The following is a 15884-nucleotide window of genomic DNA, read 5'->3' on the forward strand; positions in this document are numbered from 1 at the left end:
CCGAGGCCAGTCAGGAACTTCAGGCAGGGCTTTACTGGGGCTCCTGCACCCACAGGAGGGAGTAAAAATAAGTCGTTTCCTTTCCTAGCTACCCAAGGCAGGCGTGGGAGAGCTCCTTACATGGGGTGAGGTAGAGGTGTGTCCAGGGGTCAGATCGGGAAGGGGTGCTTGGGTGGTTTGCCCAGCTCTATGGTGGTGTTGAGTCAAGGTGCGTGTGCAGACCCTGCTTTTGCTCCCAGCACCGTTTTTGCTCCCAGATCTTCCGAAGTGGCAGTTGGCCTTTTTGGGTCCTTTCGTATCTTATTGTCCATAATTTGTCCCAAATGTGCAACACACAGTAATTTTTAGTCCCTTGTAGTTTCTTTGTATTTTGTTGCTTGAGGAGATGGTTTTCCGGGTGCAGGCACTGCAGCCAAGGGTCCCAGGTCCCAGCCTGTCTCAGGACCAAGGGACCCACCTTAATGCAGCAGCGCTGACTGCCTCTAATATGAATTTACATGTGGTCCTTAAGTGCGTGTAATTAGGTATTGGCCATTTTCATGTTTTCCTGCCCTGAAACCAGCTGCATCTTATGCTTGGGGAGAGTGACTTTTCTTGTATGAAACAGAACCAAGAATAATCACCCTCCCACATATTATTAATAATATACGAGAGAAAAACAGGAAAAGCATGTTTTCAACATTTTACTTGTCTTGCTTCCTTACACCATCTGAAAAGGCTTCATTTACACTCATTCCATCTGTAGAACTTTCAACAGGAGGGACACATACAGAAGTATAAATCCTTGAGTCATTAGCATATTCATTCCAGACACTTTGTAACTCCTGGGAGCCAAGAGCCTCTATGTTTTCTCCCTGGGGAAAAATGACTTCATCCTTCAGTCACCTCTTCTGTGTCTGAAAGGGCCACCATTTGTTGCAAAGTGACTGTTCTCTTCAAAGTAACTGTGATGATAGAGTCATGGAAAAAATTTAACTGTTTACTCTGCTTACTTTACATTGAAAATAATGTTTATGCTCATTTGCATTTTAATGAAATGTGAAAGGACGGGAAATCTATTTCTTTGTCTCTAGAGAAAAAATTGGGGTGCCCTGGAGCGCTTCTCAGCCTACTTGCAGCATGAATTTTGTTTAAAGCAGAAACCCTAGCAGTTTCTTTTTAAGTAAGGAGAATCAACAAGAACAGTAAAAGACTGTTTCAAATAGCTACAGAACAGCGCTGCGTGATGATTGCGGCATCGGCGTTTCACTCACAGGGACGACGCTCTTCCTGCGGTTCTTCCGGTCCCGGCGGGCTCACTCCTGTGCTTGGTGGTCAGCTGGTTATTGTTTGGAGCCATCAGGACGGCTGAACCGTCTCTCTCTCATTCTCCAGCAGCCAGCCTGATCATGTTCTCCTGAAAAACAAGGATGAGAGCAAGCAAGCTATCCACTCTTCATGCCTCTGCCTGGGTCACATTTGATGAGATCCCACTGGCCAAGCTATGTAACATAATCAGGCCCAGGGTTACTGTAGGAGAACCTGCAAGATGAGTGGGCAAAGGTATGAATACTGGGAGGGACTAAGATTTATAGGCATTGATGCATCAGGTTTACACAACTCTAGAATTTTATCAAGTGAAATGCAAATCTCCCTAGTTGGAACCTTAAAGCTCAAATTTTAACTTCATATTTTCTTTCTGTGTTTTTTTTTTTTTCCCTCTCCAGACAGCTGGCTCCTACTCAGTTTAATCTTTTTCATTTACCATTAGAAATTTTGCACAAATCATTTCTCCTCTTGGAATATCTTTTCCCCCTCTTCTGTTTATCTACCCAAGCCCCAAGTACTTCTCAAAACCCAGGTCAAATTCACACTTTCCTGGAAACCAAATGTCAGTATCATTGCTCAACACTGACATACTACCTGATATTAATGATCATGTTTATGTGTGTAAATGTCTTATTACTTCAGTATAAGTTCCAGTAAGTTTCTTAAATTCAGGGTCCGTGTCTTATAATTATTTGTGTCCCCAAAATGTGTTTATTCTATGTTATTGTTCAGCCACTCAGTCGTATCCGACTTTTGTGACCCCATGGACTAAAGCACAGCAGGCTTTCCTGCCCTTCACCATCCCTGGGAGCTTGCTCAAACTATAGTAAGAGCTTAATAAGTATGTTGATTAAACTGGAGGTCTGTTCTCCAAATTCAATGCCGATTTCCTCTTCCTTGTCTCTACCTACATTATATTCCTTTTCTAAGTTAGCTTCTTGAGTATCACCTTCAGTCAGTACCAGCTGCCTTAGCTATGATATTGAGAACAACTCTACAGTTACACGCAGAGTACATCATGTGAAATGCCAGTCTGGATGAAACACAAGCTGAAATCAAGATTGCCAGGAGAAATATCAATAAACTCAGATACGCAGATGACACCATGCTTATGGCAGAAAGCAAAGAAGAAATAAAGAGCCTCTTGATGAAAGTGAAAGAGCAGAGTGAAAATGTTGGCTTAAAATTCAACATTCAGAAAACTAAGATCATGGCATCCAGTCCCATCACTTCATGGCAAATAGACGGGGAAACAGTGGAAACTGTGACAGACTTTATTTTTTGGGGTTCCAAAATCACTGCAGATGGTGACTGCAGCCATGAAATTAAAAGACACTCGCTCCTTGGAAGAAAAGCTATGACCAACCTAGACAGCATATTAAAAAGCAGAGATGTTACTTTGCCATCAAAGGTTTGTGTAGTCAAAGCTATGGTTTTTCCAGTAGTCATGTGTGGGTGTGAAAGTTGGACTATAAAGAAAGCTGAACGCTGAAGAATTGATGCTTTTGAACTGCGGTGTTGGAGAAGACTCTTGAGAGTCCCTTGGACTGCAAGGAGATCCAACCAGTCCATCCTTAAGGAAATCAGTTCTGAACGTTCATTGGAAGGACTGATGCTGAGGCTGAAGCTCCAATACTTTGGCCACCTGATGCGAAGAACTGACTCATTGGCAAAAACCCTGATGCTGAGGAAGATTAAAGGCAGGAGGAGAAGGGGACGACAGAGGATGAGATGGTTGGATGGCATCACCAACTCAATGGACATGAGTTTGAGCAAGCTCCGGGAGTTGATGATAGACAGGGCAGCCTGGCATGCTGCAGTCCATGGGGTTGCAAGGAGTCAGACACAACTGAGCGACTGACTAAAGTCAACTACAGTAAAACCAGAAAGAGCTGGGATGAGCATCAACACTGATTACTAACATCTGTTATGGATACAAGAAGGAGATGAGCCATTCGTATTTGGTACCAAAGCAATTCTCAGTTCTTCTTTGAGTGGCCTTATATTTTCTAAGCTCTGGAGGAAAGTAGTGATGATAATCATTAAAAAAAAAAAAATTCATTCAAGCAAAGTATCTTCATAAGAGGCAGTAAAGAGCTAAGGGTGGGGCCTCAGTTGACCAACCTGACTATAGATTCTGGTTTTGCTGATTCTAACTCTGTGTCTTTGGGAAAACTATATAATCTTAGGTTTCTGGAGTTTGCTCATGTACTAAGAAATAACACTATATGACACATGATGAATAGGGTTGTTCTTGGTCCCTAGTAAGCACTCAATAAATACTAGCTACTAATTTATTAGTAAGCAGCAGAAAAATTTGCAAATGAGGCAAATATACATTTAAAATGAAAATAAATACAACTCCTAGGTTGGAAGTCTTAGATGATGCTAATGACATGTAAACCATTTGCAAGATACCAGGAACTACTTTGGAGCAATGATTCCATCAGCACCTAATTTCAGTCAATTTTAATTCCAGATGGAGCACCACCAACTCAGATTTGTTACAGGGATTTTTAGCAATTGTAACTTAGACAGTTGTGGGGGCTACTAAACAGTGTCTGTTGGTCTGTCATTTGCACATCTGAAGCTGGAACTTGAAACCTACAAGGAAGGGAAGACAAGTGTAACATGGGCAAGAACAGTACAGGCTGGAACTCATGACCAGGAATGGGACAGATGCCACCAAAACAGACTGAACCTGTGACAATTCTCACTTCCTCTGACCTTGACAGGCAGGTATCCAGGAGAAGCCTCTTCATGGAGCTAGACACATGACTGACTAGGAGGCATAGAATGTAAGAGCAGAAAAAGGCAGAGTCATTGCGTGTCCATTAAGTGATCCATCAAATAAGTGGCAATGGACTTGAACTAGAAACATGGTGTGTGTGACCTTCTGAGTGTGAGGAGCAGTATGGTTGTCGCTCACTTCTTCTTCCAGCTTCTGCACAGCATCTCTTGGGACCCACCCTCATCAGAGATATGCAGGGAAGGAAACTGGGACTTTTGTTCAGCTCAGCTAAGCTGACGCATGACAGAGTGGCCACTAGTCACCTTGTCCGACAACAGGAAGAGAACCAGCTGCAGCTTAGATCTGTCTGTGTGACCTTAGGTACAACCACATAACCTCTCTGTCTCAGTTTTAGGTCTTAATACTCTCATGTGTAATAGGGAATGCAGGAGTGACTTTTACAACCCTCGAGGCCCCTTCCAGTTCTAAGTCTATACTTTTGTCATCCTGCCTTTGTTCCGTTTCTTGTGTCTGTCAGTCTTGCTTCCACATTTACTGCAATTCTGTGAGCTCAGCCAGAGGGAAAGCCAGATAAGAACAATGGAAGGAGCCCGTGTGTTAGTCTAAGCTCTCAGAGCCGCTGAGGTAAATGGTGGGGTCAGAGGGCAATTGTCAGTGCTGGAATTAAATATTTACTGCGTTAACCATGACCACTGGTGGATTTCCGGGAAAACTGACCATATTGACTGAAATGTTTCCCTCCGGTTTTTCTAATGATTAGCAGTCTTGACTCAGTTTGCCAGCTCTCAGGAGACTGCATGGTATTCATCTCCATTAATTTCTTTGCCTCTCTCCAGTTATAAGCAGTGATCATCCTGGCAGTTTTACTCCTCGAGTAAGCACTGGCGCGCCTCTTGACATCCTCAGGGCTGGTGCCCTCCATACAGACGCTCGCTTAAGTTCTGACATGAACTCAACAGAGTGTTCTCACCGCAGAACTGCGCTGGGGGCATTCTGGGGGAAGATGCTATCATGGCATACTCTGGAGCAGAAGATTCTGGGAAAGCTGAAAGGAACTGTTTTGGGGGCTTTTACTTACATCTTTCCCCTCTCACCCCAAACTGGTGAGTTAACCAGTCCTAGGTACTGGTTCACAGTCTCCCCCTGGCAGTCCCCTCTCTGGGGATTGGTGTTGTCCAGAGAGAGCTGTCTTGCTCGTCATTACATCCTTTCTTGCTGCAGACATCCAGTAAGTGTTGATTCCAGTACAGGAATCAACCTGTACTGGATTCTACCCCCCTCTCCAGTTCAGGACAACTCTGTAGGGTCATCTCAGTTCATAGCTCCAGTAGGGTTGGCTGAGACTTCTTTAGCATCTGCATCACAGACTAAGTTCTCCTTCCTGGACCTGCTTCCTTCCCTTCCTACTTTTCCTCCTTTCCCCTCCCTTCTGTAGGTGCTGATCCCATAGGTATCTCATAATAGATACTTGTGTAGAAGTCTCTATCTCAGTGTCTGCTTTCCAAGTAAGCAAAGCTGCAACTGCTGTAACATGGAGAGACATCAAAGTTGGGGAGGCAGAGACACATGGGATGGAAGCTACCTAGTAACTCCTGGTTCCTGGGTGTTGAGTTTCTTCTCCCATTTATAAACTGGCTTTGTTGAGAGGATTAAAGGCCACTTGCTTACTAAACAAGCACTCTGCTTATAAACACTCTCCTTTTAGCCCCTCACAACACTTATCACGTTCAAGCCTATCTAATTGCTCAGGTATTGGACAAAGATCTTTGTTTTGTTTGATAATATGTTATAAACACATAGTAGGTGTCGAGAAATACTGAATGAATGAATAACTGAGTAAAAAGAGGCAGTGTGAGACTGTGATAGCAAAATAGGGGAGAGGCCACAGAGGCTGAATGACACAAGAGAATGGAAATGAGAAAAAGCATAAAGTCTCTGAGGATTTGGGGGAAGTACAGTACATACAGGGCTTCCCAGGTGGCACTGGTGAAGGAACCCAGCTGCCAAAGCAGGAGGCACAAGAGACGTGGGCTCGATCCCTGATCGGGAAGATCCCCTGCAGGAGGGCATGGCAACCCACTCCAGTATGCTTGCCTGGAGAATCCCTTGAACAGAGGAGCCTGGTGGGCTACAGTCCATGGGGTCGCAAGAGTCGCACGTGACTGAATGACTAAGCAACCAGCACACATGCAGAGGACACAGAAGAGCTTTAAAAACAACCTCAGTTTCTCAACTTTAAGGTGCATCCGACTCCCCTGGAGGGCTTGCTGGGCTCCACCCCAGAGGGTCTGATTCTAGAGGTCTGGGTGGAGCCTGATGATTTTCATTTCTGATGCCTTTCCAGGTGAGGTTACTGTGCTGGTCTGAGTTCACACTGGCTGAGAGCTGGCCTCTGGCTTCCCCCATGGTTTCCAGCCTTGCCCTCTGCTCTTGTCCGCTGTGCTTACCCTGCTCTGCTCACTAACGTCTTCTTCCGGTTCCTTGGACTCATCAGTGTTCTCACTTGGCAGAGGTTGTGTCTCCTAATCTTCCTTTGGCTTTGAGACCTTCCCATCTTTGAGATCTCAGCTCACTTGGGGAGTTCTTGGGAAGCCTTCTTGAGCCTCTGAGACTAGAATAGACCTTCTGTGAGTCACTGCAATAGGCATTCTGTAATCACGACCTCATTTCAATAATGATGTCTTTAAGGAAAGTCCACCATCATGGACTAAGAGCTCCATGGTGGCGGGGGCGGTCATGCTTAGCACACTGTCTCCTGGTACCTCCTGGAATGCTTGGGGTAAGTATTCGTTGAGTGAGCGGTTTTACCAACCCTCCCCCCAAACACATGCAAGTATGTGAAATTAGAGAAATTGCAAATCCTTTGTATCACAAAATTAAAATAACGGTTCCTATACCCCATTTGTTCCCAGAATTGATATATAAAAGCTAAAAACCAACCCAGGTTATTGTTAAAGCTGTACAACAGCAGAGGATCCTCAGCCTCTTCTGGTACCTGCTTTTACTGTTAATTGTTTACCCATCTTGATTCAGTTTAATTTTGGTTATTTTGTTCATTGAAGACATAAAGCATAAAATGTTAGTATTCACCTTGTAACAATAAAACTATGTTTTAAAGATAATTATTAATAACTCATTCATCTGTTCTCTTTTAGTCTATTTGAAACTCTCATTTCTTATTTCCTCTCAAGCATTATTAGCATTTTTTTTATTCCAAGGAGAATACATTAAGAGTTATTTCTTTTGTTTTCTTCTTTTTAAATTTGGTATCTCAACTTCTATATCAGAATGCACAGGCCAACAGTGACCTTGGAATTCATAAATAAAATGGCAGTTATAACCAGGCATTATTTCTCTAAAGCCTGAGCTCTATCATAATATATCCTAGTATTCATTCTAGGACTTAATAAAAAAAATTTTTTTTCTAATTTTTTGTACAGTTTATAAGACCTTCAGGGTTTTTATAAAATTCTTTAATCACATCAAAGATAAGTATTTGTATTTGACAGTAACTCAAGTTCATTATTAACTCCTCCTTTGATGTTCCTGGGGAAAATTTTTACTGAATACAGTGCATCGGAATTAAGACCATTTTGACTAGTCAAAAGCAGATCTTCTGAACCTTTCATTTTGGAATATTTTTAAAGTACTAGGCTAGATGTTATTTTTTAGAAACTCCCCTTTCTTTTTTTTTTTTTTTTAAAGTAGCTTCTATGCTGCTACTCAGTTGCACAGAACAATCAGGAAAGGACTAAGGCTGTTTTATTCATCCCTGGGTTAGCACGGTGCCTTCCACATGGTAAATGCATGGTCAGTGTGTGATGGGTGCCATTAACAAAGTTTCATTATTATTGCTTTACCCAAGGGCACTGCATTTTCTTATGTATGTATTTTGTGGGTTTGCATAACAGTATTATGTTCCTTGAAAAGCAGATAATAAAAAGTTAGGAAAATGATGTTTTTGATAAACCAATAAAATGCTTATCTTTGTATATAATTCTGTGGTCTGATTTTCAAATAATATTGAGAGTCAAATAGTAAAATCCTTAAATATAATGCTTTATAATCTGTTAAGTATTAAAAGTGAGAGTTATGCTCTCTCATTTTTTAAAAATTGTCACTTATTTTTTGTTTGCCCAAAGTGATATATTTTTATTCTCCTTCCCATAGCTAGCCCACTTAAAGTAGGCTTTGTTTAGTTGTCTGGTAGTTTATTTTTATCTGCATGTGTGTAAAGTTGCTTAGTCATGTCCGACTCTTTGCGACCCCTTGGACTATAGCTGGCCAGGCTCCTCTGTCCATGGGGATTCTTCAAGCAAGAATACTGCAGTGGGTTGCCATGCCCTCCTCCAGGGGATCTTCTCTATCCAGGCATCGAACCCATGTCTCCTATGGCTTCTGCACTGCAGGTGGATTATTTACCCCTGAGCCACTGGGGAAGCCATTGTCTGTGTCTACTCAATATATAATTTTGTAATGTAATGTATTTTATATATACATACACGTACACGTATATTTTAATTATGCAATGACTGTTATTGTACAGCTTCAAGAACATAGGTCTTAGAGTTATAAAAGCTACTATTGGGATCTTACCTTCACTATTTTATCAGTTATCTATTGCCAAATAATGCTGCATGACAAATTATTCTAAACCTTGGTTGCTTTAAACAATAAGCATTTACTTAGCTCCTGTACGTTTGGGTTGGAGTGGGCAGAGGCCAGCTGGGCAGCTCTGGCCTTCTGGTGTGGCTTACCTGTGTGTCTGGCTGTTGTCCTCTGTCTGTCAGCAGTTGGCTGACTACAGTGGCAGGGGTGAGTGAGTCATGGGTCTCATCCTGCAGCAGGTTGGTCCAGGGACGTTCACACATTGTCTAGGCTGGTCTCTGGGAGAGAGGCCGAGACAGAGACACGGGAAGATTGCAGGTCTAGGCTCCACATGACACGCTGTCACTTCTGGTGCATTCTTATGACCAAAGAATATCACAAAGCTAGCCAGATTCAAGAACTGTTGGAAAGAGACCCAATTTCTTGCTGGCCAAAGGTGTGGGAACAGAGAGGCTGCTGACCTGGGGCCATGCGTGCAGTCTGCCAAGCTGTTCATGAGCCAGTTGGAGCAATGTCCTCACACCTCTTCTGGGTAAGGAGGAATGGTTAATGCTTTTCTTTTCCGTATAGTGGTGCTTTTCTGTCATGGTAATGCATTACTTTGATGAAATAAAGACCCTCTCCCTCACCACTAAGGCGCAGAGTGAGCCCCATGCCCAGGGTCACTGCCCATGTGATGTGATGAGGGGAGGAGCAGCTTATTGAAAGTATTAGTACCAGGTTTGCAGTGACAGGGTGAGATGTGTGACTTGGTGTTTTGGCTGCCTGTGTGCACCTGGCTTTAGATCAGTGCGTGGAACTTTCTCAGAGGTATACAATGCATGAATGAATGTGCTTCTCTTTATACTATTATTGTGTTGTTATTAATAAAGTAAATAAGTTTTCACTTTAGGATCTTTCAGAGGAACATGGACACACATACATACAAAACTGAGGATTGTAGGAATCAACCACAAATATCTGAAAGTCCATACAACAACAGTTAATGCTTATGGAGTATCTGTTATATGCCAGGCTCTGTTCTAGGAGACCCCTGTATTAGCACATCTGAGTTTTAGAAGATACATATCAGGCATCATGAATGTCCCCTTTTTGCAGATGAGGAAATTGAAGTTCACAGATACTGTGTTGTTCCAAGTTACACAGCTCATAAATGGCAGTGGCGAGATATACTCTCAGACAGGATCGTTCCAGGCTCAGAGCCCTAAGCCCTTGCTCCAGGGAGGACTGCCACATGTGGTCGCCTCGCTGTTCTGGCTGCTTTCCTTTAGGTCACCACTCAGGAAAACCCAGCCACAACTGCCAGCTGATTCCATGGGCACTGTTCACCAGGCTCTGAGTCTACCCTGTTACTCGCTCAGTACCTAACTAACAAGACTTTCCTTTGCCATCCATTCACATGTTATCATGAAATGGAAAAGAATTTTAATGAGAAATAGTTTCTTTCACCTTTACTGATTTATGAGTGACAAATAAAAATTAAATATACTTTAGTGTACAGCATGATGTTTTGATATACAAAAAAGTGTTTACCATAATCAAGCTAATTAATAAATCCATCACCTCATATGCCTTTTTTTATGGTGAAAACATTTGAAATCTACTTTCTTCACAAATTTCAAGTATAGGTTAGTATTGACCAGAGTCACCATGCATGCAGTAGGTCTTTTGCAATTTCCAAGAAATGCAATTTTCTTGAAACTGAAAGTTTATATCTCTTGATCCACACTTTCTCTTTTCCCCTGCCTCCTAATTTCTGGTATTCTCCATTAAAAAGAAAGAAAGGAAAGAAATAAGGGGAAAAGGAAGAAAATAAAAATAAAAGGACAGAAGGAGAGGAAGAGACGGAGGGAGAGGAAAAGACAAGAGAAGAAAAGCAAGTAGAGTGCATTTCAGTGTTTTTCTATTGTCCGCCGTTTGGGGTTCATCCACTCATCACTCTGAGGTGCTCTAAAAGCACACATCATTGAAATAAATTATTTAGGTAGTAAACTGCTTTTCCATGTTCAAAAGAAGATGGTATATGATCTTGCAACTTGCAAAAGTATTCTCCTTGGTTTATTTTGTTTTTATGGTTCTGTACTTGTTTCATTTTATAACAGAATGTAAACACATGTGAAAAAATTGCAATTTAAAACAGATTTAAAATCAGGCAGCCCTTTGCCTGCTCCGGGTTGTTACTCATCAAACCCCTTATTGTTATTCTCTAAGTACTTCATAAATTTGTTTTTCAGTCCTCTGCTTTCCTCATATAAACTTTTATATTCTGCTGCCTGTGTGTTTGGCATATTTGTTAGTAAAAATAAACTTTTCAATAAACAGTTTTGCTTCCCTGGAGGTTAGGAGAGACTCTGAAGCAATTGGAGGGGTGATATGGGTCCTGGGATAGAGACAGTAGGCTTCTGATAATAAGCCAAAAGGGCAAGGGATCCTTTAAATATTTTTATCAGTACTCGCTGGTTCTTAGAATATCACTTAAAATATACACCATTGGTACTGGATTAGCAATAAAATTAGACTGACTTTGGTAGCAATGCTGCTGCTGCTGCTGGTAAGTCGCTTCAGTCGTGTCTGACTCTGTGACCCCATAGATGGCAGCCCACCAGGCTCCCCCGTCCCTGGGATTCTCCAGGCAAGAACACTGGAGTGGGTTGCCATTTCCTTCTCCAATGCATGAAAGTGAAAAGTGAAAGTGAAGTCACTCAGTCATGCCCAACTCTTAGCGACCGCATGGACTGCAGCCTACCAGGCCCCTCTGTCCATGGGATTTTCCAGGCAAGAGTACTGGAGTGGGTTGCCATTGCCTTCTCCATTGATAACAATAGAGCTATGTTAATGAAGTCATCAAGATGTCTCCGTGGAAGTGAAAATTCCTAGTTAACAATCACCACCATCCTCTGGTCTACCTTGCATATGGGGTTGGGGAGGAAAAGCGTTGCTGCAGCAGAGGTGTTGGTTCCGCAGCCCGTGGTCCCTTGGCAGTGTCGCCTCTTCTTGCTGTAGGTACTTGTGACTTCCTAGCTAAGAGATCTCTCTGGCCTCCGGAATGTTCTCAGCATGTACTGGGCAGGCTGAAAGTGTAGAGTTAAAGCACCTGGAAGCAGCACTCTGCCAGTACGGATGGGTTTGGTCGAAGCCCAAGTCCCCAGGCTCTCAGCTGGGCAAACCCGTGGTGCCTTCTCCACAGCAGGATGGAGACCCATCACCAGTAACGGTCCCTGTTTAATAAGTACCGGCTTCTGGCTTCCTTTACCTCCCTGCCCCACGGCCCCACTTTCCTCGACGACCTCCTGGCACTTCAGCCTTTATCTTAGGTGTGTTTCATAGAGAGCCCTACTGAAGACATCTACCATAAGATTCCAACAATTAAATGAGTAAACCATCCTAATTTTTCAGTTAATTTTTCTATGATTTTTTTCCCTCTGTCAACCCTTCTCCTTTTCTCCATTTCCCTTGCATTCTGAGGTTACATAGCCTCATCCTATAAGGTAAAGATCACTGAGATAATGCGTAAGAACACTACCAGTGAAGGAATAATGTATAAATTGAGACAGTCGGCAGGTAGAATACAGTGCTGTATGTATGTAGAATGTGACTCTGGACTCTTAATAATTCTTGTGGATGATGCCCTTAAGAAACATAACTCATTAAATTATAAGATGGCTATGCTGCTGCTAAGTCATTTCAATCGTGTCCGACTCTGTGCAACCCCATAGACAGCAGCCCACGAGGCTTCCCCGTCCCTGGGATTCTCCAGGTAAGAACCCTGGAGTGGATATCCATTTCCTTCTCCAATGCATGAAAGTAAAAAGTGAAAGTGAAGTCGCTCAGTTGTGTCCGACTCTGTGCAACCCCATGGAGTGCCACCTTACCAGGCTCCTCCGTCCATGGGATTTTCCAGGCAAGAGTACTGGAGTGGGGTGCCATTGCCTTCTCCGATAAGATGGTTATAAAAATAGAATAAAGAGTAGGAAATATTCTACAAGCATTTCTTAAATTACTTTTAAAGAGCTTTTATGTCATCAGACATAAAGTAGAAAAACACTTATACTTAAAATCAACACTTGGTATTTCTCAGAAAGTGGAAGTGCCCATAAATTTACTTCCAGTGTTTTGAATGAAAAATGACAGATGAAGGAGAACACTCGGGAAGGTTTCCTCAGAATTCTCCTACACTGAGTAGGGTGGGCAGCCTCCGTGGTCTGTCAGAGGAGAGGGAGTCACTGCTACTGACCAGACAGATGTTGAATTGTTTGGGGCTGGACTGCATGTCAAAGTCCGACAGACCTGACATAAAAAATATACCTTGTGATGTGTCAGAATTGAAGGGAACTGTTTGTGTTCATTAGAGAAGTGAAGCTTTTCTGAAAAATTTATTGCGGTAGTCAAATGTCCATCCCACCGTGTGAAAAGAGTTTCCAGTCCACACCAGATCACCAATTGCTTCGGAAACTGAGTCCCAAGATGGACTCAATGCCAGAATTACCTTTGATACACACGCATTTAAAAAATCTGGCCATTCTTTTCTTTTTGATATTTGGCATCCTTTCTAAAATATAGTCATGGGTACTTTAAAGTAGGACAATTTATTTACAAGTACACAATGTGACTCTTAAAGGAAGTAAACCCTGAATAGTCAGTGGAAGGACTGATGCTGAAGCTGAAGCTCCAATACTTTGGCCACTTGATGTCAAGAGCCAACTCATTGAAAAAGACCCTGATGCTGGAAAAGGTTGAAGGCAAAAAGAGAAGGGAGCAGCAGAGGATGAGGTGGTTAGATAGCATCACTGATTCAATGGAAATGAACCTGGGCAAATTCTGGGAGATAGTGAAAGACAGAGAAGCCTGGCATGCTACAGTCCATGGAGTCACAAAGAGTTGGAAACAACTTAGCCACTGAACAACAACACATAATGTAACAGTTATCTATGGGTATATAATTGTTGTATTGTATATAGATATATAACATATCTCAAATGTAGTTCTGTAAAACAGCAACAATCATTTGTTACTATTATTTATTATGATTCCAGGTCCAAGATGGTAATAATCATAGGAAATCTCTAAGGAATCCTCACTCAAAAGGTGCCTGGAGCCCGAATTACCTCAAAGGCCTCCTTTTCCACTCATACATTTTTCATGACTCATTTTTATTTACTTGTTATTATTTATCTTTAAAAAGTCTTTACTTTTTGTCTGTGGCATACAGCATGTAGGATCTTAGTTCCCTGTCTAGGTATTGAACCCGTGTGCCCTGCGTTGGAAGCTGGGAGTCTTAACCACTGGACTGCCAGAGCAGACCCTCCACTCAAACATTGGTTGTCTGGCAGGGAAGATGCCGGCAGCTGGGGTGTGGAGCAGCTGGGGCTCCTGGGCGTGAGCATCTCTGTGTCTGTTCTTTCCATGTGGTCTTTGAGCAGCGTGGATTCAGGAGAGCTGGGCTTCTCACCCGGGGCCCCAGTGTTCCAAAGGGGCAATGTCAAGAGAGAAAAAGAGAGAGAACCAGGCAACCAGCTGATTTATGACCTCAGCCTTTGTCAGTTAGAAGCAAATCATTAAAGCCCCATGTGTAAGGAAGAGACTCCACTTCTTTAAAAAAAAAAAAATTATTTATTTTCGGGGGTGCTGGGTCTTCATTGCTGCTTCGGCTTTCCCTCTAGTTGCCAAGGGCGGGGGCTCCTCTGCAGTTGCCCTGCTCAGGCTTCTCACTGCGGTGGCTTCTCTTGTGCAGAGCACAGGCCCCGGGGCCCTCGGGCTTCAGCGCTTGTGGCACGTAGGTTCAATAGTGGCGGCTCCCAAACTCCGCAGAGCGAGCTCAGTAGCTGTGACATACAGCTTAGTTGTTCCATGGTAGGTGGAATCTTCCAGGATCAGGGATTGAATCTGCATCCCCTGCATTGGCAGGCAGATTCTTTACCCCTGACTCACCAGGGAAGCCTGAGACTCCACATCCTGAGGAAAGGATTATCAAAGAATTTTAAGATTCTCAGAACCATGTGTGCAGTGCTCTTTCATCATTACAGGGCCTCATCAGTTTTGCAATCCCATTGCCTCTGGCCTAACACTGTGCTTGGTCATTGCTGGAAAAAAAATGGCTACTTTATCAAAATTATTATACAGCAGTACTTTTGCTAATTTGAATGTGGTGTCTAGCTGTTCTTTTAAATGTATTTATCTAGAGGGCAGTGTTAAACAGGAAAACTGGAGATTCAGAAGGAAGATGTTGACTTCTAAATCAAGAAGAAACACATATTCTTGCTTTCTCCCTTGAATTCAGCTGACATTTGCAGTGGGTGCTACAAGCATAACACTGTGCTAGGCTGCTGTGATGAAGACAGCTATCTAACACTGTAAATCAATACCTTAATAATGTTTTAACTCAAAGAACATTTATAATATAGAGGAACTAAACACAAAGGAATGCTGGTGAGGACTAAGGAAACAGAAAGAACAAATAAAAATAAAATAAAATTATGAATAGACGTAGTCCAAGGTCTTTCAGGAGCTCACAGTTGTTTGTCAGCTCATTAACAAAGATTATGTACTCATCACTGCAGAAGTCACACTAACAGAATATTACAGAACAATGGGTCTTAATATCCCGTAGAAGCACCAGGGAAAACTTCCCAACATTCTCCCAAATCCATTATCAACCCAAAGGATGCTCTAAACAATAGACTTTGTTAGAGAGGGTACGAAAAAGGCTAATCACATCAGCCAACAATTACTTGGCTGATATGTTTCTGTCCTGTAAATTATAATTTATGTATCACAAATATCATGCAAATGTTTGCTGAATGAGTGAAACTTTGCCTAGTATTATTGGACAAAATCTGCCATTGACAGGTCTTCTACCTGGGGACCAAGGAGTCCTGAGATCTCTTGAGAGAGAAGTGTTGCAAGAGAATAAGAGCACTGATTTCCTCTCACTTTATTTTATTAAAGTGTAATTGAGGTGAAGGGGCATTTTCTCATTGGTCTTCGGTGTTATTTTGGTCTCAAGAGTGGGTAGGCATCAGTATCCCAATCCATTTCTGGAATCACTTTCTCAATGAGCAGACGCAGGTTATGTTTATTTCTTAGGTTCTTTCTCCCAATTATTTAGGTTCTTTTCCTTCTGGAGCTTGTAAATGGACAGAGGATTGACCAGGCATAGTGGATGCCGTCAGCACCCGCTCCCTTTCCCCTCAAACCTGTCAGTGTGCTCAGTCCCTTT

General features: G+C 42.6%; 1 protein-coding gene and 1 long non-coding RNA gene across 4 annotated transcripts in view; one reads left to right on the forward strand and one right to left on the reverse strand.

The window, feature by feature from the left end:
- PLCB1 (phospholipase C beta 1) overlaps positions 1–15884 on the forward strand; it is an 850060-nt gene that overhangs the window by 214112 nt on the left and 620064 nt on the right. The gene's annotated exons all lie outside the window — the stretch shown is intronic.
- Positions 651–9062, reverse strand: LOC129625264 (uncharacterized). Its single transcript, XR_008701300.1, has 3 exons — positions 8818–9062; positions 1254–1396; positions 651–944 (listed from the first exon to the last, which is right to left on the reverse strand). It is a non-coding gene; the product is annotated as an uncharacterized LOC129625264 (long non-coding RNA).

The sequence above is a fragment of the Bubalus kerabau genome, chromosome 13 (genome assembly GCF_029407905.1).
Source record: "Bubalus kerabau isolate K-KA32 ecotype Philippines breed swamp buffalo chromosome 13, PCC_UOA_SB_1v2, whole genome shotgun sequence".
NCBI lineage: Eukaryota > Metazoa > Chordata > Mammalia > Artiodactyla > Bovidae > Bubalus > Bubalus kerabau.